Source organism: Nematolebias whitei, chromosome 1, assembly GCF_014905685.2.
Source record: "Nematolebias whitei isolate Nwh7 chromosome 1, NemWhi1, whole genome shotgun sequence".
Classification (NCBI taxonomy): domain Eukaryota; kingdom Metazoa; phylum Chordata; class Actinopteri; order Cyprinodontiformes; family Rivulidae; genus Nematolebias; species Nematolebias whitei.
The window spans coordinates 16,748,913-16,774,244 of NC_056498.1; the positions used below are offsets into that span (position 1 = coordinate 16,748,913).

General features: G+C 40.7%; 1 protein-coding gene across 1 annotated transcript in view; it reads left to right on the forward strand.

The window, feature by feature from the left end:
- Positions 1-25,332, forward strand: part of LOC119415518 (astrocytic phosphoprotein PEA-15) — an 83,961-nt gene that overhangs the window by 30,255 nt on the left and 28,374 nt on the right. The gene's annotated exons all lie outside the window — the stretch shown is intronic.

Sequence of the window (25,332 nt, forward strand, 5' to 3'; positions counted from 1 at the left end):
GGATGGATGGATGGATGGATGGATGGATGGATGGATGGATGGATGGACGGACGGACGGACGGCTTTATCATTTCTTCACCTCTCTGTCTTTCTACTGAAGACACTGGATGGCAAAAGGCTCAACTCTGGTGCTCTTTACTGACCCCTCCCTTTCTCTTTTCTGTTTAAAATCTGTTTTAACCATCCAATATCATGTTTTTGGATCGTTAAAAGTAGCTAAGCTGAGAAGCTAAGCTACGAGCTAAGCTAGCAAGCCGACCTTGGGAAAAAAACTCTGTCTTGTCGAAGCTCCAAAATTCACAGTTGAAACCTGTGCTTTCGTCTTAAAAGTTGTTTTCCTCTGCAAAAAGAAGCAGAGAACTTGTTTACTGATTTATTTATTAAACGCTTTGTGTGCAAAATGCTATGCTAAAGAGCTCAAACCACATACTTCCATCTGGTGGTCAAAAAAGGTACTACACTCAAAAGAAATTAACCAACATTTCTTCTTAAATTTGACAAAAATTACCAATTAGTGTCAAATTTCAAACGATATCGTTTATTGCAATAATTTCTGAGACAATAAATCGCCCAGCAAAATTTGCTATTGTGACAGGCCTATGTACAATTTAGGTATTCTGTGTTTTGTGTGTGAGTGTGTTATCTGTACAAACAAGCATTCATGTGGGATGTTACAGGCATGGCCCGTTCCTCTGTGTGTGTTTGTGTGTGTGTTTGCAGCTGTGGTTCCTGCCCTCTGTGTGAGTCGAGGTTATGGCATCCTGTTCATGTTCCTCGCTGCCTCTCCATCTGGAGCTGAGCCAGCCTCAGTGGACTGTGCTTTTTTACAGTGGGATACAGCTCCATTATCACCGTGGAGAATGCAGGCATCCGGACCACGGCCCGCTGGGTTACTGTGTGTGCATCTTTGTGTCTGTGCTCCCGAAACAGTTTGCCATTTTATTTAGTGGAGTGTTATTGGTTTAGTTTCATGTGATTCTAATTAGGACGTGTTTGAACTTTCATACAGTATGTCAGTGGCTATAAAGCAAAATATGTGAAATAATACAAACTTTGAAATATTAAAGACCTAGGATTCCTTAAATGAACGCCTTTCATTCCAGAGTTTTAAACTAAAATCATTGTAATACGAAAAATGTCAAGGTTTTGGTATAATCTTGAAAATTTTATGCACAAATACTCTGAGTTATCACAACAAATTTTAGCTGTTTTTTGTTAAAACAACTGAGGTATAGCCTTTTTCTCTAAGGTCTATTAGCTGTGGAAGCCATCATGAATTAAGCAGGCTTCAAAAGTTAATCAGTTTTAGATGTTCAGATCATGCAAACGTCGCATTTCGGCGAAATTTGCCGATTTCAATCAAAAATCTGTCATGTACGTGAATCATCTAAATCCAGAGTTTTTTTGGGGTGGGGGGTTCAGAGGCACGGTAGATGACATAATTTCCCATGGCCTTGACTTGCATAGTGCTAAGCTAGCGCTAGTTACAGAAATGGAGTGCTACGTCTGTAGTATCAGCTAGCACGTCTGTATTGCACGCTGCTAGCTTAGCGCTATGTATTTACGAAATTAGTTTTAGCAAAATGCTATATTTGGTTTCTCTGGGTGGCTTGCTGCTGTTATTACTTGTTTATTTTTTAGTTGACACCATCTTTCCTATATATGTCCCAAATAATTTAAGATATCTTAGTAAATGTGGTTTTTACCTGAAGCGTGTTGTCTTTTCACCTAATTTTCTTCTTGTAGTGTACCCGAATACTTAATTTACATGTTAAAAATCACAAAATCTTTTGGGAGGGGCACAAACCCCCCCCCCCCACACACACACACACACACACACACACACACACACATACACAAACACATACACACATTACAGGTGCTAGGCTTGCCTACGTATTCATCTGTTGTGAGCTTGCGGGTATGTTACTGCTTGAGTTTTATTGAATTTTATCCACAATTATCACCCATCTTTTATCACAACAGGTGGTAATGACACATATTTCTAACTTAATTTATTGAAATTAACTCGAATATATCCTGATTATAGAAAAAAAAAGACATTTGTCTGAATTTTTCATAAATTTGGAACTGTTTGTTAGACCACGATGATGAAGGATATATGGAGTTAAAAAACAGCCAGAATGTAGATGCTCTTTATGGTGAGGTCTTCGGGCATGTACGCAGTGATAGATCTACAATGATTCTGAGCATGCACAAAATGTCCATAGCAAGGTAGTAATGGTTTATCATCTTGCTGACAGCGTATTGGAGTCTTGAGTGGAGAAATGGGGTGTTGGCAGTGAGTTCATGGCGTAGGAGGAAGTGGGCCAGAAAGTAATCAAGAATCTGGAACAGGACTGGCTGTAGTGTCCTCATATCCAGGCAACAATTGTGATGGAGACAACATAGCGATATGATATCTGTGACCATGGTGTATGAGAGTCTTTAGCCTGAAGGAGTTTATCTGAATTTGTAACAATCCAGTCACATTGTTATAGGTTGTGGAGGGCATGACCAGATCCTCCCACAGCATAAAGATAACCACAATGCTGTCATATCCACAAATGTACTTGACTTATTATAAAACTGGTCTAACGGTCTTAAAAAACTGGACTAATTAATTTTTCATCTCATTTTGGTCTAAATTTGTCTGGAATTTTAGTGGTTTATACGTTCATACATCTGATTATGTTCATTTTGTAGCATTTTCTTTACTCACATTTAAATACATTTTTGCATTTGTTAATGGAAGTGTTTTATTTTAGTCAGGTTGCATTTATCAGTTGGTATTATGTGTTTTTATAGTTATTTGTTTGGGCTATGTATGTGCATGTTTGGGGAGGCTGCAGTAGCTTGGTGGTCAGCGTCATGGTCTTGTAATCCTGAGGTTGCAGGTTCGAGCCCAGTTTGCATCAGGAAGGGCATCCGGCATAAAACAAATTGCCAAATCTTTCATGCGAGTTTATGCACTGTAGTGATCCCTGAAGAATGGAGCATCCGAAAGAAACATAGTTATTTATTTGGCATTTGGGGGCCTACCATTAGAAAAGCATAGGAAGTGTGCCATAATGCATACTGAGCCAACATTTGTTTCGAGAGGAGCTGTCAATGATACTCGAGAGCCTTCAGTTCCTTGTTTAGTAGTTTTTCTTAAACTATTGGTGAAAATTACTGTTAGCAAAATATCTCATTAACCAAAGGATTATTTGGTGCCATAGCTAAGCAAAACATGGCTGTACCTCAGTTGTTTGTAGATATATTGAGCTATGATTTTGTCTGGTAGTAGCTGACAGCAATCCCCAAAATGCAAATGCTTCCTGATTTAAGATAAGAAAAAATAATTCACAAAGTGGCAGGCCCCTTCTAATTTTTTTTTTTCCATGTTGGTTATTTTTGTCTGGTTTGGTCAATCTTTTATAGGAGTGTTTTTCTCTTTATGGATCACATACCTGTACAATATATCTGGTCATAAATGTTATATGGTCTCAGGAAAAGTTAATTTCGACGTCTGATAAATGTTCATTATATCTTCCATGCAGCTCTTTTCCATCTCAGCCTTGACAGTCGGAACAACAGCTGCCGTAGAGGCATTGTGTGTGAGACGCTGGCAGAACCATCCCAGAATCGCAGGCTAATACCCGTGTTGACATACCACATATGCTTCATGCTCATGAGCACCACAGGCCACCAGCAAAAAGTGCAAACACATTGTGGATGGCAACATTTTCACACGTCGGTATCAGGTTGAAGTCGGTGGGAACGATTGTTTGTGCAGGTGTCTGTCAGGTACAGATATAGACTTGGCTGTGAAAACCTAAACAGGAAAACCAAAAGAAATCTCAGATGGAAGCAGAAAAATGATCTTTTCCATTTTTCTGATCGTTCTTGTTGAGTATTTCTATTTCGTTTTAGGGGATCAGTTTGTCGCCTCAAGGACAGTTTTGTTTTTCTTTGCCTCTTTTATTGTCTGTGTCTTGAAGTTATTTATGCAAATGGCTGTGTTCAAAAAAGACAGGGCGTGTAGCCTGTTATCAAAGTCAAAACAAGCTTTTTATCACGGTTGCTTTGCGTGTCTGAATAAGTGATTTTGGCCTTGTGTGTGTGTGTCTCTCTGTGCTGGTCTGTTTATCTTTGTGTATTGCTGAGAGAAGGAGATGAAGTACAACACACAAAAGGTAGATATGTTTTCAGAGTAGAAAAGCCTTGTCAGGACCACAACAGCCTTTTTCCTCTATCTTCTGCTATCAGAATATCTACTGCTGATTCAAAGGCCTTCCCTTTGGTTATTTTTGATGTAGACTAGATGGGACCTGATCTATTACCATCCATCCATCATCTTTTACCAACTTCTTCCTTTTTGGGTTGTGGGGGTCACTGGTGCCCATACCCAGCAGTCACTGTGCAAGAGGCAGGGGCCACCCTGGACAGGTCTCCAGTCCGTCACAGGGACACATAGAGACAAACGAGACAAACAAACATTCACTCTCTCACTCACACCTAGAGACAATTTAGAGCAGGGGTCTGCAATCGTTACGATCAAGAGCCATTTTTACACTTTTGTTCACTACATTAAATGTGTCCAGAGCTGCAACAACCTGCTAGAACTGATTTTCAACTGATGGTCCATGGGCCACTTTAAGTTTGTTGGAGGAGACTTTCGTGGCCAGTAAGGGTGACATTATAAAGCTAAAAATATATTTTTACAACTTAAGACAAATGAAAAGACCAGATTCTTGTAAAGAGGGGGGAAATAGTTTTTTTTAAATTAAAAAACAACTACTATAAACTGTGCAGACCTATGTGATTTTTTTGTTAAATTATGGAAAAATGATTAAGTATAGAAATAAAGCAACAAGTTAAAGTGAGTATTTGTAACAGAAATGACAGGAAAATAGCTAAAACTAGATTTTTTGTTGTTGTTACTGTTTGTATAACAACCAATAAAATTCAGTTTTATGTCAGTTTTGGTCAAAGTGTGAAAGAGCCGCTGCGGAGGGACCAAAGACCCACATGTGGCTCCAGAGCCGCAAGTTGCAGACCCTTAATTTAGAGTTACCAATCAGCCTAACATGCATGTTTTTGGTCTGTGGGAGGAAAGCTCAGTACCCGGAGAAAATCCACGCATGCACGGAGAGAACATGCAAACTCCACCCAGAAAGGCCACCGGACTGGGATTTGAACCAGGGCAACCTGCTCGTTGAGAGGCTGCAGCTCTACCAACTGCGCCACCGTGCTGCCTGATTTATTACCACATTTTTTCAATTGAAGGTCCCAGAACAGCTTTGAGATGTTGCTTCTACATGCCTCCATAAAGAGTTAATTCAAAATACAAAGCAGAACAAAGTCTGGTTTGGTAACGCCTTGGGGTTCCACAGGAGGAACTGAAGAATCTTGCTGGGGAGAGAGATGTCTGGGTTTCCCTTATGGACCTGGTACCTCCAGGACCTGACCCTGAACAAGCAAAGTAAAAATATAGTTTTGTACAGTGTGTCTGCATTTCCTGCCACAGCTTAAATGAGCTAAAGAGGTCATGGGAATTGACCCACCGGTCTACATGTGTTGTGGGGTTGCTGTGGGAGTTGTTAGGGTCCATTTTAAGGGATATTTGATTCTTGTATAATCAAAGCAAGAGCTCCAAATCCTCAGCACAAAGTCGAACTCTTTCTCAGTGCAGGTTGAGCTTTGTCAGGAATGTCTCTGGTCACTGATCCAGCTTCTGGCATTTATGGACAGGATCTAAAGGTGCACTCATGGTGAGGAGGGGGTCACGTTTGTGAACCTCAGGGTCTCACCCCTGCCTTTTAGCAGATGTATTTTTAATTGTTTTGTCTTTGAGCCACTACCTTCAGCATCTACTTGAGCACTTCTCAGCCAAGTGTGAAGCAGTTGGGCTCCTCGAAGCCTAAAGACATGGTCCTCAACTTAAAAAGGATACCTATGGTTCCTATGCAGTGTTTCCCCTAGAGCAGTTCCCTTGGCTTGGCGCTCGTCATATTTTATTTTAGTCAATGGGGGGAGGGGTTGGAGGAGGATGAGAAGGAGTCACGTCTGTGTTGCCCGCCCGCTAGCTTAGCGCTACATTGCTGCCGGCTTTTATCAATTCAGTTCAGTTTATTTACATAGCGCCAAGTCACAACAGAAGTCATCTCAGGGCACTGAACAGAAATCGAAGGGGGTGAGGGGGGGGTGAAGCAGAGCGGTACATCAGTAGCATTTTTGCTAGCGCATTTGTATTGCGCCCTGCGCTACATCAATACCAATAATTGTCGACGAGGGTGTGGGGTGGTGTTGGGTAGGCAGGGCGCTCGGTTCTGTTGACAGGGCGGGGCACCCCGCTTGTATAAGGGTAGGGGAAACACTGCTATGGTCATGTGGTGTGGATTATGGCTGAAAAAATGAGATACCGGGTACAAGCTCCAGAAATGAGCTTCCTCCATTGTGTGACCGGGTTCATTCTTTAGCTAAAGTTCAACAAAAAAACATTCATTTTTTTACTGCATATCTTTATCATATCCAACCAATTGGATAAAAATACAGACACCTCTTTTGTTTGTGTATGGGAAGAATAAAAATACCACAAACAAACATTTATATTATCACAAGGACTGAATGGTTTGTACAATGGTTAACTTCATAACAAACACAAATGTAACTCAATGATTTGGTCATGGAGATCAGTTTTTATTATTGAACTTTTCCGAAGAGGAAAATATCAAAGTCCTACAAAAGGCTGTTTAAAAGGCTCAAAGTATTTTGTGGCAGAAATCAGATGTTTTCTGTAGATTCCTCTGGGAAGCAAAGACTATGTCCGTGTCCATAATCAAAACAAAAAAACAAACAAATAAACCATAAATACCTTCTTTTTTCCCACAATATCATTACTCACCCTTCTGTTTGGAACATAAATATATTATTTTAACTCTGAAACTTAGGAAATGGTGATATTTTGATTGTATTTACATTTTTATGAAATATTTCTTTTATGTTAAGAAAAAAACACAAACTACAAGGAAGATGATGGCAGGAGTTCAGAAAATGTCTCTAAAGTAACAACACAAGTAAGAACACAAGAGAAAAAAATCTAAACAAGGATGTGAGAAATCGAAGCGTGGTAAAAATAGAAGTGTGATGGTGGGGTGAATGTGGGGAGGTGTTGGAGATGTTCAGGGGCAGATGGAGGAAGTGAAATAATGAGATGAAGGGTAGTGTGGAAGAGGTGTTGGAGATGGAGAGGATGTGGAAAAACTCAATGGAAAGAGATGTTGGTGTGATTTTCTTTTTGCCTTGTTTAACTTCAGCCTCTGGCTGACGTTATCTGAAGAAGAACAAGTAGAACAGAAGCAAAATATATTTTAAATATTTTTATCCTGTTTAAAAAGCTTCAGATTGGAGATGGTTATTATTCACAGTTTTATCAAAAATAGCGAGTATGTTTTGAAGGAAACACAAGGTGTAGATTTCAGGGCATAAAAGTTTCAAGGTATTCAAGAGCATTTTGTAATTGTACAGAAAAAAATACTTGTGAATAATCAAAAAAGAAGCAGAATACACAAATTTGGAAACAAGACAATATGCACATGCACAAGGCGGTAGGGAGTACTACATTTAGGATTTACCCATATATACCATATTTTTCGCCATATAAGTCACAGTTTTTTTTTGCATAATTTGCATGTCCTGTGACTTATAGGTCGAATCGACATATTCATGGATTTTATCCCAAATTTATAAACCAATTTTTGGCTGCGATATGACCGTTTTCATTCATTCAGACTGAAAAAGAAAAATTGAGCAGTACCATTTTCAGCCACTAGATGGTGGCAGAGTAGTAGTAGCAGTATGGCGTACCATTGTATTATGTAATAGGTAAACGTGGCTATAATGACAAATTCAAAAAAGTTCAATACAAAAACAACTGGACTTTATTTGTTATACTTTATTCTTTAATGGGTTTTTCTTTTGAACTTTTTTGAATTTACCATGTCCTGGATGGCTTCACCAGCTATTAATGACACAATCGACTTGCCAAAGTACCCCCCACCTTCGTTCTGCTCACTGCTTGGAAACGTCAAACAAGCTGGACCACCCCGGCGAAATGCAGCTAATTTGACCGTAAAAGTGCATTTATTAAGCAAACGTTAGACTGAGACACACCTTTGCTATAATTTCGAGCAAACAAATAATTGTTTTCAAGTGTTAATCTTGTTAAATTAACTTAAAGTCCTCCCGTGCACAGTCCCGCAGCCGCCATTTGGCAGCCAATCTATTGATTTTTGGTACAACACCAGCCCACATTTCCGTGTTATCAGCGGTGACGAGTAACAAATGCGACCCGTCAGTGTTGACGCATAATAGATGTGACGTATACGGCAAAACGACATATTTATGGATTTTTCTACATTTTTAGACATATTTGGACTGATGCGACTTGTAGGGCGGAGCGACATGTACTGCGGAAAATAAGGTATATGTATACATAAATTCATATCTAAGCATACACACACACACACACATATATATATATATATATATATACATATATATATACACCTGTATATACATATGTACATGTATATATACATACATAAGTGTACATGTTTTGTTATCCTTTAAGGCTTTTCTCACTTTTAGTTTCTAATTCACTGAGTGGTGCCGTTTTGTGGAAACATTATTGATTAAGAGGTTTTAATCTTCATAATTAGGTTTCTCTTTAGAAAACAGTAGTCTCGCTTTGCTTCCTGACCTTAAAGGTCCAGTTCATCTTCAACTGTTTCCTTTTGTCGTCATAAATTCATGCTGTGAACTTTAACCCTGTGAGGACATTTGATGGTGTTAGAGACCATTCTCCCAACTGGATCATCATCTTCTCATTAGGAAGGCGTTGTAAACACGTGTCAAACGTAAGTCACAGCTTACTGAAGGTGGACAACGCTGTGCATTAGCTGAACGACTCATCTCTGCTTTACAACCACCTCCTCCTCTCTGTCAGACTTCTCCACACCAACATTTTTTAAGCTGTCCGTACACAAACACCTCCAAGCCCGGCGGGTCATCTGGTGATCAGAAGAAACCAGCCTGATTTTCTCGATTATTGGACGACCCATCAAAATGTCTGACAGTGTTTCCCTGCAGGCTGACTGTGTCTGAACATTTGAAGCTCTTAATTAAATTTACCGCTTCACTACCTGACCACCTGTTTGTCTTTTGGGGGTTTTATCAGACCAAGTTCTTCACTTTTTGTTTCCATACTGCAATTTATTTATACTGTAAATGTAATTGTGAAACGGGTTAAAATAATATAAAATTTCAACTTGTAAGTTTAAAAAATAAAAGCTTCTTAAAGTGATATCCTATTATTAATAGGATCATTATTTAAGCTAATTATTTGGTGTAATGTTACAACTGAGTTTTTTTAGTCAGTCCAATTCAATATGGCCACCGCAGCTAAGTGACATTATAAAATGCTAAAGTACTGTAATTTCTGGACTATAAGCTGCTACTTTTTTCCACACGCTTTGAACACGGCGGCTTATACAATGCTGCAGCTAATTTATGTTTTTTTTTTTTGATGGGCTAACGAGCTTTATGCCATCAAAACATTTAGCCTCGTCACACCTGGGTGCTCATATAGCTGCCAAATACATGTCTCTCTTGGGGGGTGGGTCCTCATGACTCAATGAGACTACCTGTATAAATAATGGTATTTTTTTTCTCACCAATGAATTTACCGAACAGGTCACAGTAGATCAACAAAACTTTGTTTCATTTGTCCACTGGGGAGGCTCCTCCCCTCCATGTTGTTCCTGCAGGGAGGGGTGCGCAGGAGGAAGATGAAGATAGCGATCAATGACTTCCTGGTAGGCTACTGTACTTTTTTTTTTTTTTACCAGCCATGTTATTGGCACTGTTCTGAAAAAGACTTGTACTGTATGTATTTCTATTGTTAGCAGTACGTATTGTAGCAGTGGTTGACTCTCGGTCACATGGCTTCAGGGAGGGATTATGGGTAGAATGTATGTTCATTGTTAATCATTTCAGTTAGCTGTTTAAAATTGCTCTTTTAGTGATTAGTCTGTACCTGTTAGCCTAGTTTATGTTCATTATGACCTTTCAGTAGAGTAACCATGAGTGAGGGAGGTAGTTGACATGAAGAACTGTAGGGTTCAGTCTGTCTGTGTGTTGAACAGTAAAGCCCCCAGTATACCGCCACGTACATCCATACGCAGAGGTACGCACGTACGTACGCAGAGGTACGAGCGTACCCCCCAGGGCATGTCCGTGCACAGCTCAAATTTTTACGACCGCATACGCATACGCGTACGCAGTGTTGCACAATAAACTGCCCAGCGACGGACTGTTTTGTATGCGACACCAATTCCCCTTCTTCATCTCTGATCTGGCCTTTTCTTTTGTTTTTGTTTTTTCCAAAAGGCAGCGATCTCTTCCTCCTCTGTTGACACCATGACTGAAATGGTGAGAAATGGAGGAATTTGTCACGAGCGAATTAAACTCAGGTCCAGCGTGGCTGCGGGAGGGTCTGGAAATTTCCTGGTGGACTGATGTGTGGGCTGTAGAGCCAGCGAACCCTGTTTTTTAAAATTTTTTAGATCTTTTTATGAACAACATAAAAACACAGAACACCGCTGTGGCGGAGACTGCCATCGCTCGTTTTTTTTCCCCCCCGACCTGTCAATCAATCCAGTAGGCGTGTCAGCAAATGACCAATCGGCGACCTCAATTTGTCCCGAAGGTAAACGCCCCTTGTTTGTGAAGCTGCTCTGCAGCTGCTCGGGGTGTACGCTGGAGTATGAAGTCTGAACCCTCTGCGTAGTACGTACGTATAAACGGACTTATGCAGCAGTATACTGGAGGCTTAAGATAAACTATAAAACGCCACCTGGTGGTTGATTCTTGATCTACAGCAAGAGCTGCATGTCTCAGTAGCTGTGTGCTGCCACGCTCCAGTATTTATTTAAAATTTAAAATAAATCTTTCTATGTAAATATCTCACAGGGCAGCTGTGGCTAAGTGGTTAGAGCAGTCGTCCTCCAATGCAAGAGTTGGGGGTTTGAATCCACCAGCAGTCACATGCTGAAGTGTCCCTGGGCAAGATTGAACCCCTCATTGCCTCTGATGTGTGTCCCATCGGTGTACGAATGTGATAAAGCTCTGATTAGTCTCTTTAGAATGATTTGTTCAATTAGCTTTGTATAGATCTAGTAGAGTGTGGTATGAATGGGTAAATGAGGACACAGTGTAAAGAGCTTTGAGTATCATGATAAGAAAGAAAGGTGATAAGTACAGTCCAAGTAAAGTATCTCGTTACAACATGGACACCCGCGGCATAAAGAGAAATTCTGCCTATATATGTACAAAAAAATTGTAAATTTAGTGGGCGTGGCTTTAGGTACACTCAATAGTCCGGAGAAACTTGGATGGACATTTACCGTCCCTTGGAGTCAGCTCAACTCAAGACGTTAGGAAACACAAAACTGGCTGTCTGCAACAAGCAACATATTAATTGTTCATAACTTTTCTACAAAACACCGCTTCTATTTAGGTGTTGGCTCTGATTTTTGAAAATGCAAAGTGTAGGTAAACTACAAATTAAAAGGATTAATGCGACTGTCAGGACCTTCTTTTTGTTGTTGTTTATTTGTCAGTTTTTTTACATCATTATATTGTAACTATGCTTGTCCAGTCAATCTGGAGCACCCCCACTGGCTGTTTCTTACACCGTAGTTTATTTTGAAAGGATTTTAAGTGGAAGGCATGGTCGCAGGTGAGTTCAGGTTTAGACCGGTCTAGAGAAATGGGGTGGGACAGCAGGTGTTTTAAATATTCTATGAAAAATTAAAAACAAATGAAAGTATTTTTCATAAAAAATGCCCATCCCTACTTCTGCTGTTCTAGTTTTGCTGTGTTTACACCATCCTTCAAACAGCTGATGTGTTTATCTGCTTTTCACAGTGTGAATTGAGTTTCTGTAACATTTCAGACTGCAGGCTGTGCTTTGTGGAAAAGCAACAAATTAAATGAAATGTGCAAACTGTGCTTTCTTCTTTTACTTTCTTTAGCTTTGTGAAATCTCCCTGTCCATCACAAACAGTAAATAAGAGTTCCTCACTAGAACAGTCTGTTGATTTCTAATAAAATAGTTTTTTATGCTCAAATGCTCTGTGACGTTTGCAAACTCAAGGCATGCATCTTTAAATAAGGACACATAAAACGTAACCTGTTTTTCTGTCTTATGACTCCTCATAAATTGTTACCTGTGTTCCTTCATGGCTGTATTTTAATGTGATTTGAGTTCAAGTTCAAAAATCTTTATTATCCCCAAGGGGCAATTTGTTTCACAGTCAGTAGTCACACAAAACATCCACACTATAGACAAGACATTAAGACATTCTAATACATGAAACCATCACTGTTCATTGAGAAGCCTGGTCTCTACAGAGATGAATGAGTTTTTCAGTCTGTTCATTCTACATCTGGGCAGCAGATACCTGCGTCCACATGGAAGCAACCTGAACTCACCGTGGAGTGGATGATCAGGATCTGCCAGAATCAGCCTGGCCTTGTTCACTGACCTCGCCTTGTGTAGGTCAGTGAGGTTCTGTAAGAACCCCTTTGACCCTCACCCACTGAGACCAAACAGTTAAAAATAGGGATGCACGATATTGGATTTTTGGACGATATGTTAAAACTTATTTGGCCGATAACCAATACCAATATTTTATATACGTTCCTTTGTCAGAACATAGCATCTTATTTAGGCTTATTTGCTACAAAAATTGTGCAACAGCTGTAAGAGCTGGTGACATATATTCAGTAACATCCATATGATGTGTATAGCCCTTTAACTTATATTAAATGAAAAGTGTTAAATGTTATTTATTAGCATTAGTCAGCTGTGATGCTGTCTCAGTTGTGGAGGCTTGTTCCAGGTTCCTAGCTGCAGTGTGGGATCCTCTGCACTCTTGTGCATGAAGGACAGACTTTTTAAGTTCAAAGTTTTTGTCTATCCATTGTGCTGTAAGACTAATCATGCTAACGGGGCTAACACGACGTCCAAATGTCGGTGGTAAAACTCACCCAAGTGCTGTCAGCTATTAGCTTCTCAACGACGTCAGAAATGATGGCTTGTAACTCGGGTAAGGCTACGTCGGAAAAATATCTCTGACTGGGGACGATGTAGCAAGGCTCAATGTAGTCCATAAATCTTAGGAATCTGACATCCTCAACAAAAACTCCACACCGCCGACATTTTGACTTCTTCCTCTCCGCTGTGATCAGATCAGGTAGACGCGAGTGACGTCATCACGTTGTGCTGCGCCGCAGGCATCCTTGTCACTGGGTTGTCATACAAAAACGGAGTCTTTTATATCGGTGAGTTATTTTGATGGAATGGCCGATATTTAACTTTAACACTAATATTGGCCGATATCGATGCCCTGTCGATAATATCGTGCATCCCTAGTTAAAAAGTCCACATCCAACAGATGAGGCCAGAGTCGAGACTGTTCAGTCATTGTAATTTCTCTGCTAAAATGTGGGGCTGAATACAATTAAAAGCAGACGAAAAGTCAATAGAAAGAAATCTCACAAATGTTTTTGTATCTTCAAGGTGTCCTACAATCACATTTAAAATAAAAAAAGTAGTTTGAAGCTTCTGTTTCTAAATTTAGCTGATTATTTTAGTATCGGACGCTTAAGGAGCTCAGCATCTTCGTTCAATCAACATGAAAGTTGCAGTAGTTATTTCAAGTCCATTATGACACTGTAATGTTCCTGCAGGCTGCAGAGCAATGATTGGAACTGAAAGTAGTTCACTTTGGCATAATGACACTCAGTCGAGTCATTTCTTTAGTCAGAACAGGTTGACAGAATGTCACCATGTGTGACTGGAACGAAAAGCTGTAAGGTTCGTTATGAATCTGGGTTAATGCATTTAGTTTATATCATTTTATTGTTTTTGTTCTCTTTGTGGTGTCCTGTTAATTAGGCACACGAGTGCATAAAAAGCCTGCGGTGTGGCTTTGATTAAAGCAGCAGGAGAAAAGGAATAAAACGAAGGATCAGCTTGAAAAGGGCAGAAATAAGCCCAGAGATGTTTTTCTTCCTCGTTACCTTCAGATTTCTAAAGGCGCCGACGTCGGCTCGTGATTTGCAACTTTCCTCACATTTTACCTGAACGTGTTTGTCGTGATCTCGCCTCAGTTCACATGCATGAACAGATTTTTTTATATTTTTTTAAAAGAGTAAATATGTCCTGATTTTGTCTTCGCACACACATCCACCCTCCCCGCGTTCTTGTTCCTCCCATAGGCACAGAGGTATTTTTATCTTCCATTAAAGCCAAACGCTAACAAAGCATTGTTGATACAAACACATCGCCATGATTTGTTTTGTTTCGTTTTTAAGGACTGCACAAGATGAGTCAAAATCATTGGACATGTAAAATATATTCATCTCATTTGTGGCAATATTGTAAAATAATTCCACTTATTTCTTGTTCGTTCACTAGTTTTGACATTTTTTTAACGCCGTTAAAAAAGCCACACATCTTTCCAACACATTCTGACAACACGCCCAAGGCAGCTCGGGGAACGGCTTAATTTGTGATGGTAATGATGAAAGTTTCTGTCATCTTTTATAAAAGAACGTGAAACGCATTGGCTGCGCTCTGAAATGCTTACACAGACAACACAATGTGGATGTACCGTTTAATTTCCTTGATTCGTAGGGTTCAGAAGTGCTGCTTTCAAATTAAACACCTGTCATTTCCAAACTCGGACATTTATTACGTTCTCATCAAGGAAGAAGCTTTTGTTCCACATGATGCTATCAGCCCCGATGTTTAGAAACTGTTTCATCGCCGTTGTGGTTGGCACATCGTAACTAAAGAGTTAGCATCCCTTAAAGAAATGCATATCGTCATGCCAGAGTTTTGAACACTGAGATGTGTTAGCGCTCATAGCATGTGTTGAGGATGATTCTTAATAGCTGCTACCACACATTGGCGTCTTTTTCGCTTGGCTTTTACGTCCATCTTCCTTCACCGCAGATGACAGCAGGTGCAGAGACACGCATGATCAATTGACATCTATCCATCCATTTTATTTACCCGCTTCTTCCTTTTCGAGTAGGGGGTTCACTGGTGCCCATGTCCAGCCATCACTGTGCGAGAGGTGGGGTACACTGGACAGGTCGCAAGTCCATTTCAACCGGCGGGTCAGTGGACGCTCACCGCACCGCCGGTGACAGCTGTCCATCTGAGCTTAACGTGGCTTTTTTTTTTTTTTTACCTCTTTAAATCAACCGGTTGAACCTGCCTCCTCCTCAACAAGTAGATTAGCATGATTTTATATTGTGCATTCTTTAGTTTTCTTTAGTGCTGATTCGTAAAACCACATCAAAGCCTGAGACCGTCCGGGACCGCACATTAAACACATTATATGGACCAGCCCGGTTGTGACAACGCTGCGCGTTAACATCATAGCTGGAAGATGTCTGTAAATTTCAGCTTTGGTTATCCCATGCAAATGCGCCACATAAAAAGCAGACGGAGAGATTACACTGGTACTTAGGTAAAACTAATCCCCTGCAAATAGGGCTACAGAGACATCATTCCACTTAAGGAAGAAGCTGGTGCCTATCTCCTGTGGTCATTTGGCAAGAGGTGAGGTTCACCTGGGCCAGTCCTTCTCAAGGACACAGAGACAAACGAGAAACACTCTCTCACCTAGGGACAATTTAGAGTCACCAATCGGCCTAACAAGCATGATTTTGGTCTGTGGGAGGAAACTGGAGTACCTGGAAACCTGTGCATGCTCACGGAGAACATAAAAACTCCATGCCAAAAGAAACTAAAAGAACCCATCTTATCACCAGCAAACTGGTTGGTCCACTGTAGGAGTGTACTGCTTAGTGGGGGAAACAGTTTGTTTGGGACTCCTCAGACTGATGAAGCTGTTCGGATGGAGGGCGGAACGTCTTTTCACAAAAAAAAGAGAAACTGTCCAGATGACCTGATTGAACATTTTTGGATGTTTTATCTGGATTATTGAGCATGAACCTTGATGTCCATGCCAAAAGGCTGCAACAGAATTTTAGCCTGAAGCCTTCTTACTATGGGCGACAGCTCTAACCACTACTCCACTGTGTCACACACACAGAAACACAAGCAGGAACGTTTATCTCTATATCCTGTTTGGTGACGGGGCGATAACTGTATGTGTTGCTAATGTAGTTGGTCGAACATAAATTTGCTGTTTGTCCGTTGTCGCTCTGAGTTAATGATACTGAATTTTAGCAGGTATGTTTTTTAAAACTTATTATATTTTAAGCATAAAACTTTGTAGACACGGAAGAAAAAAAAGTGTGATGACAAGACACTTCTGCCACTTCACAGTTCAGGACTTCTTTCGTTATAGTTTTAGTACAATCACTGTTGGTTTGAGGCTCCACTCTGAATTTCTGTTCGCCTGTCTTATTAAGAGTGCTGTCAAAGTGTGAGCGATCAAAAGGCGTGGCTACATAATGAGCCACTAGCAGCCGTTCTTTCAGCTGCTCCCTTCTGTAGGGGGTCACCACAGCGCGAGAGATTTTTTTAGACGTTCTTGATATTCATTGCTCTAAACTTTGATGAAACTTCGTAATATGAGGGAAGGAGCTCCACGACACAGTGGCCGTTCATATCTATACTGGGGGCCGAGATGGGGTAGAGGTAGGGCAGCCGACTTGAGACCAGAAAGTCGCGGTTCAACTCCCAGCCATTCCCATATGTCGTGTAGTCTCTGAGCAAGACAACCAATCCCCAATTGCTCCCTGGGTGCTTACAAAGCTGCCCACTCCTCCACCAGGTGTATCTCAGGTGTGATGGGGTGAATGCAGAGAACTAATTTCATCATTGTATAGAAACAAACAATGATGACAATCTCAGACAACCCTTCCCTACTGTGACATCCCTACGGTCACCACAGCTTTAAACATAAACTGGTGGATTTAGTCGAGAAGTGTTTCTTTGAAAAATGTGGGAAGGTGCAGCCAGTTTGTGCAACGTTTAGTCAAAAGGAAACCACCATTGATGGAATCACTGGTACAATCTACTCTGAAGCCTTAGTGGTCTTTATGACTGTTTGAGGCGACTTACGTCTTAGTGATCGTGACCTTAGTGGCCTGGAAACAGAACTTAAATGGATTAAATAATTAGATCAGTAGAGGTGTGTTGCACAACAGTTGTTACCCTTCTTAGGTCTGAATCATGTCACTGATGGGTCACTAGGTTGTGACAATTGTCCCAAACTTGCCTTTAATTAAAAAAGGGTTTGAGAGACACTTTTTTTTCTTTCGGCTGCTCCCTTCTTCAGAGGTCGCCACAGCAAACTAACTTTTACAAAGACTTTGCGATTGTTGTTACGCCGGATGTCCTTCCTGACGCAACCACAGACCACCGAGCTACCACAGCCCACTGTGTGGAGCAGAGAGCTGCCATCTAGGGCGCTTGGGGGAGCAGATGTTGGGGGTTAAGTGCCTTGCTCAAGGGCGCAGAGTGAGGGAAATGAGGCAGGTGTGGGTGTTTCACCTTTCTCACCCACATTTTGATGTTGTCGGTCCGAGGTTTGAACCGGCAGCCTTCCGATCACAGGCTCACCTTCTCTAACCTGTGCATCACCACTCCCTTTATGAGACACATCAGTCCTTTTTGTCTTGCTTCTGAAACCATGAGGAGTGTTAACTTCTCCATGTTTCATTCAGGGTTTTTTTTTTATCTTCTCTTCACCACATCTGGACTCTTCAGTTTGCTTTAGTCTTTGGACCATCTGGGTTTTTCTGCAGTCATAATTAATTTCTTTTTAGAATTTAGATCGAGTCAGTTCCAGCGACAGGTGCATAATTTTCTCAGCCTTCCTTGCTCACACACATCTACAGCTGTTTCTGATCATTTAGTCATTTCAGCATTCATGACAGACTTACAGTATCAAAACCAACGTGAGGTGGAAATATCAGAAAAATATAAATAAATTAATGAAATAACTTAAAATATGGTCAAATCTTTTATCCGATAAGTTGATAGTTTTTTTTTTTTAATCACAAATGATTTTGCCTAATTTTCTTGCCTTTCAGGCTCATATTAAGAAAACGTCATTAGTTCACTTTTGTTCATTTTTCAAACGTTACATTTTCTGAATTTGTAAAAATCTAATTATTTGACTGCAGCATATAAAGTGTTTTTTCTTATTGTTTGATGTGTTTACAATGACAATAAATAAATTATAAAAGTTTCTGTTTTAACTTTTTGAAAATCAACTTTGTACTTACCTACCCACTCTCCTCCCCATCTGGATGTTTCTATTGTTGTTGTTTACATGAGATCAGCAAAGCTTTGCCACAATAACTACAGTGGGTTGCTGGGTTGATTACAGGCTTTGTGTTTGTAATTATTTTAAGTAATTACTTGTGTAACATAACGAGATGTACATTTTTAATTTAATAAATGAGGGTTGTCTTTAACTAATGACTTTAGGTGATCTAACAGGAACTACGTGTATTCAGATTGTGCAGTGAGGGCAAACTATTACTTGTTTTACCGTTTAGTTTCTCATTTGCAGGTGAGACAATGATTATCAGCTGCAGATTACTGGATTTGGCAATGTGTACCATAATTGGATTTGATTCGGACCCATTTATTTTTTCTGTATATTGCAATGGGACTACTTTTGTGACATGGTATTATATATCATAAACTGGATTGAACAGAAGTTACCAAATGTCCATTGCTTCAGACTATTAGATTTTCAATTACCTTATTTTTCGCTGTATAAATCACACGTTTTTGCATAAATTTGTGAGTCCCGTGACTTATTCACCGAAGCGACTAATATAAGTTTCCCCCCATATTTATAACCCAATTTTTGACTGCGATCTGACAATTTCATGCATTCTGACATAGAAAATATTGAACACAAACATTTTCAGCCACTACAGAACCCTCGACTAGTATGGCAAGCCAAGTGTCTCATTAATAGGTAAAAGGGACTATTAATGAGACACTTTGCTTGCCATAGCACCACCTTCGTCTCGCTCCAGAACTCCTGGAGCAAACATCAAATCAGCTGCATTTCGCCACACCACCCAGGTGAAATGCAGCTGATTTGACCTTTAAAGTGCATTTATTAAAAACTAAGACGCACCTTTACTATAATGTCGAGCAAACAAATAATTGTTTTTAGGTGTTAATCTTGTTAAATTCTTGTTACCGCTTGTCCTGTGACTGCCATTTATTTCTTGAACGAGTCATAAAAACTGCCCCCACAGAGTTAGTAGATGAAGATGAAGAAGAACAAAGCAGAAGGAGTTCGCTTCAGTTTTAAATCTGACAGGAAGTCCAGCTGCCCCCCCCCCCCCCCCCCCCCCAGCTCACCCCTTTCTGTCTTCATTCTGTTCCGTCTGACTCCCTCTCTTGGCGATAGCTGTTTGTTCTCCGCTGCCTCAAACCTGGAGCCAGGAAGTGTTTCCATGGTAACAGCAGGAAGTGAACGCTGGGCTCAGTCCAGTCCTGGTTTCCACAGCACAAAAACACGATTTGAAACCTCCAGAATATTTTGTGTCCCTGTTCAGATGCGGTTGTGTTTGGGTCACTTTTCCTGTGCTTTCACTTTAAATTTGGACCAAACATGGCAACAAACTCCGAGCAGGTTTTGGTTTTTTCTTGTATTGCGTGCACATAGAGAACATGCAGCCAGAAAGGCCCCCGGCCGGGATTTGAACCGGTGTGACCTGCTCGCAGAGTGGCGGCAGCTCTACCAACTGCGCCACCGTGTTGCCATGTTGGTTTCCACGTGTGCATTTTCTTTCTTCTTCTTTCGGCTGCTCCCTTCCTCGGGGATCAGCACAATTGGCTGTTTTTACACAAGATGTCCTTCCTGACTCAACCACAGACCACCGAGCTACCACAGCCCTCTGTGTGGAGCACAGAGCTGCTGTCTGGGGCACCGGAGGAGCAGATGGTGGACGTTAAGGGCATTTCTCAGGTGTTTGTGTTCCACCTTTCCCACCCACATTTTGATGTTGTCGGTCTGGGGGGAATTGAACCAGCAACTCTCCAATAACAGGCTCACCTTCTTTAACCTCTGTGCCACCAATCTAAAGTCAAGGGAATGTATCTAAATATGTTTGTAAGAAATTGCTTTTAACTGAACAGTAAGTCTTGACTACTTTCATTAATTTAATTACACCAGCACTCGGATGTTCATATTTTTAATTTATTCACGTTAACACTTTGATTCATCCTCGTAGAAATCTCTTTGCTGTTGTCTTTACTCAGCGAACTTTACCCTCCGGCTTTTCCAAACCCCCCCCCAAAAAAAATAATTGGTATCTGTATGCAGGACACATCCTGAGTGCTCACAGGGTTGGTGTGTGAGCGTGTCTCCTGGGAGGATCGATTGTTCATCCTGCCCACACAAACTCCTCAGCTCGCCTGTTTTTCTGTCGGGGAAAAATAAGGCAGTAAAAATACAACCGTGCATGTAAACACGCGCTGTCAGACTGAGCTTCACTAAGAGAGAAGGTGGTAAAGATGGCTCTGCACTAAAAGGTATTCAAGGCTTGTTGGTGTACCTTGTTGTATAAATGTGTAAAGTGATGGTGAGGATGAGAGCAACAGTAAATCATCCTCGTGAAGTAACAGTGACAGCACTATGTGATGGCTGCCATGAGAGCAGCTGCAGGATTAAAGGATCAGTCTAAACACATGGTTTGGACTTCTGCTCAACCAAATTTCACTGATAGTCTCTCAGTTTGACCTTTGAGTTAACCAGAACTGAAAATGATTTGTTTTGTTTTTTTTACTATTTAAATAACAGTAAAGAAAATTAAAAAAAACTAAAAGGTTTCTGTAGATATACAGTATATACTACTTTTATTCTGAAAAAAGTTAAGATGCGTAATAAATAAAAAAAACCACAATGCAGTCATTTGCAAATCTCATAAACCAATATTTAATTTACAGTGGAACACTGTAAACATATCAAATGTTGAAACTAAGAAATTCTACAAGTACAATAAAATTAAGGATCCAGACATCCTTTTTAAAAAGGTCATTTTGATTTACCGTATTTTCCGGCGTATAAGTCGCGGGTTTTTTTGCATAGATTTGTCAGTGCTGTGACTTATACGCTGAAGCGACTTGTATACGTTTTTTTTTTCAATATTCATACCGCAATTTTTGATTGACGCTTTAAATTTTGAAGAACTGCAACAGCGAGTCCTCCCATGTACGCTCTCTTCACTCAGCTGGTGCAGGCGGAGGAACGCTGGAGAGCTATCAGCTCCAGGATGGATGGATGGATGGATGGATGGGTGGATGGATGGATGGATGGATGGGTGGATGGATGGATGGATGGATCTATGGATGGATGGATGGATGGATGGATGGATGGATGGATGGATGGATCTATGGATGGATGGATGGATCTATGGATGGATGGATCTATGAATGGATGGATGGATGGATGGATCTATGGATGGATGGATCTATGGATGGATGGATCTATGGATGGATGGATCTATGGATGGATGGATGGATGCCACCCACCCAGGCAGAATGAAGCTGTTTTGACCATTTAATAAACGGAATGGGTCAGCAGTGAGGCATAATAGATGCAACTTGTATGTTTTTTTTTTTTTCATCTTCATGATGCTTTTTATGACTGATGTGACTTATACGCCGGAAAATACGTATTTATTTATTTGTTTATTTATTTATAGAGGCTGAATCGCTTAGAAGTAAAGATGGGCAGAGGTTTACCTGTCTGCGAAAAACTGTCTAAAATTAGTGTAACTATTTCAGAAAAATGATCCTTCATAGAAAATTGGGAAGACTGATTATTTTATGATTTACAATTGATATAATCATTAAACGATTTCAAGAATCTGTAGAAAACTCTGAGCTCAAAGAACAAAGCTGAAAGTCAATATTAGGTGATCTTTGGGCCCTAAGGGGCGACATCACTGCATGGGCTCAGGAATACATATCCTTCTCTGTAAACACAATTCACCGTACCAATCACAAATGCTGATTAAAGCTCTATCGCACAAAGAAAAAGACGTGAACACAATAGAGTCAATTTATTTATATACAATAGCATCAAGTCACAACAGAAGACTTCTTGGGGCATTCTACAAAAACATTCACAGTAGAGTTGGATTTGGCCCAAAAAATCCAATCCAACCCGGCCCCAGCCCGTAGCCATAATTTCCGAACCCCATCAGACCCGACGAATTAACAGTAATTACGGGTCCGAACCCGAAAGAAAACCCGACATTTTTAATTAAGCTTTGACTGCTTATATAGTTGTTTACGGTCTGCGGACGCGTGGCTGAATCAAAGGGGGCAGGTGATTGGAGCTGAGGGGGTGTTTGTCCTTTCATGGCTGTCAAAGCGCATTAAATCCCTTTCTGACACGTCTGCTTTGGGATCTCACCTGTTTGGGTTGTCGGCTGTGTGAGTCCACTGAGTGCAGCGGCTGAATGAATGTACATTTGGGCAATGGATCACTTCCTGGCAGTATAGTCTCATCTGAAGCTTAACTGAACTTTATTTGACCTCTTTCAAGGCCGGTCAGCTTGTAGTGAAATGGCCATGTGCAGCTGGTGAATGTATGTCAGGCCATGTTGACATATAATTGGAAAGTATGGCTAGCCATGTTGTCATATAATTGGAAAGTATGGCAAGTTATGTTGTCATATAATTGGAAAGTATGGCAAGCATGTCATATAATTGGAAAGTATGGCAAGCCGTGTTGTCATATAATTAGAAAGTATGGCAAGCCATGTTGTCATATAATTAGAAAATATGGCTAGCCATGTCATATAATTGGAAAATATGGCAAGCCATGTTGCCATATAATTGGATTGCGGCTGATCCACTAATGCAATCAAAAGCCCGACACCGACCCAGTCCGCCCATCAAGCACATTCTTATAGCCCAGCCCAAATTCGAATCGGGTCAGGCCAAGCTTCGGGCCCGGGTTAGAAATGACAGGACATATAAAGCCAATTAGTAAACGTTATCTATAAGAACCAGCAGACTCATTGAATCGTCACTTCGTCACAGTCTCCCATCCTGAGTAAGCACAAAGGAGACAGTGGCAAGGAAAAACTCCCTTTTAACAGGAAGAAATGTCACCATCTTGTCTGAGCCAAAGCTCAGTTAAAATGGGCTGAGGCAGAGTGGAGGGCTGTGGTCAGACGAATCAAGTTTGATAATTATGTTTGGAAGCCAGTGATTGCAACCTTCATGGAACCATCCAGCCTATTATGGGGCTGGTTTACTAAAGGTTTGTGCACGCAAAAACAGGCGTAACTTGATTACATGTGCCAAGAGATGTGGAGGCTGAGCTGCTAACAGGGTGCACCCAGGATTGCATCTGTCAAATGGGCAAAATAGCACGTGCATATCATTTTACGCGTTTGCCTCAATGAATATGTAATATCGGGCGTTTCTACCGGAACGCACAAAGTACTGTGAGGAGTAGATGCAAATAGATTAATTTAGGGCGCGCAGTGTGATTTATCAAACCTGACACGAATTGCGGCGACTGATTTTGTTTCTTTTAATAGCTCGTCTGAAGGCAGGTGTCAACTGGCACAGCTGTGCGCAACAATGGCTGCGGTTATTGAGGCGAGGAGAAGGCGTAGGCAAAATGAGAGGCGACAGAGAGAACGGATCTTTTCCACTCGTGGAAACATTTAGGAAATGCCAGAAACAGACATTATCGAGACATATGGTCTATCAATCAGTGCAATTTTGGAGCTTCTGGATGATCTAAGGGCTGACATGGAGCCAGTCACAGGAAGGAGCCGTGCCATGTCACCTATGACAAAACTCCTTTCAACTCTACGTTTCCTTACATCTGGGTCATTTCAGCGCACGACGGGGGTCGCTGACGTTTTATCATCTACTGGTTTTTTTTCTTTTGTTCTTGGAATATGTTGCCATTAACATCACCTGGTGTTCGTCTTGTTTGACCCACAGCGTTGACTTTCTCACAGATTGTCTCCCAAACTGCAGGTTTACCTTCCAGAAGCTTTATCCTTTAGCGAGGCTTCATCAGCTTCTTATTCAGCTCCATCAACTTTCATTTTGGTTGAATTTGGGATTTTTTAAAGGTTTGATTTACATTGACCTTCAATTAAGGAAAATGGTTTTTGAACATTAGGTGAGATTTAATGTATTATTTTTATTGTGTATAAAGTCATTGTTAGCTTTAACCCTGACCTCGTGCTGTTGGTGTTAGCTGAATATTCAAACATCTGTTGGCCTGAAAATTGATTTTAATCACTTTTCATGTTTGTTTCTATATTCAATGAAAAATTAGGTCCAGCAATGTGTTTCCTGTCAGTCATATTTATTCTCTGACTGTGAGTCAGTTACTAAGTCAGCGTACCAATGAAGCTTAAGAAAAATATGAACTTACAAATATTCTTTAACACATATTCTATAACATATACCTTAAGGTTTATTGCTACTAACTTCAAACGCTCTGCAGTAGGGGTGCACCGATTGCAGTTTTCTGGCCGATCACCGATTTCTAAAAAGTCTGACCTGCCGATTCCGATTTTGTTTAATAAGCGACACTGTCAGGTGTTATGAGGTCACAATGCACCTTCAATTTTCCAATATTATTTTGTTGAAAAACATACCCTTGAACAATATCCTAGAAACAATACAAACTTGTTTTAACTTGCCATGAGGTAGTGCTCTGAAATATTAATGAAGTTCAGACAATTGTTGTTAAAACTACAAAAATCTGTAAAATCGGTTTCTCATGCATCAGCCAATTTACGATTTTCCAAAATTAAGGCAACGGGGCCTCCCAGTCAGACATGCCTGAAGCACCTCCCTAAGGAGGTGCCCAGGGGACATCCTTACCAGATACCCGAACCACCTCAACTGGCTCCTCTCGATGTGAAGGAGCAGCGGTTCTTCTCTGAGTCTCTCCTGATAACTGAACTTCTCACCCTGTCTCTAATGGAGAGTCCAGCTGCCCTGCAGAGGAAACTCATTTCAACCTTCTGTATCTACAATCTCATACTTTCTGTCACTACCCAGAGTTCATGACCGTAGGTGAGGGGAGGAACGTAGACCGACTGGTAAACAGAGAGCTTTGCCTTACAGCTCAGCTCCCTCTTCACCACAATGACCAGCACAGAGTCCACAATACTAGTGAAATATTTAAATATTAAGTTCAAGTAAAGTTGAGTAAAAACAAAGCAACAATACTGACGCATATGACTGGATGAAAGATTTATGGCTACACA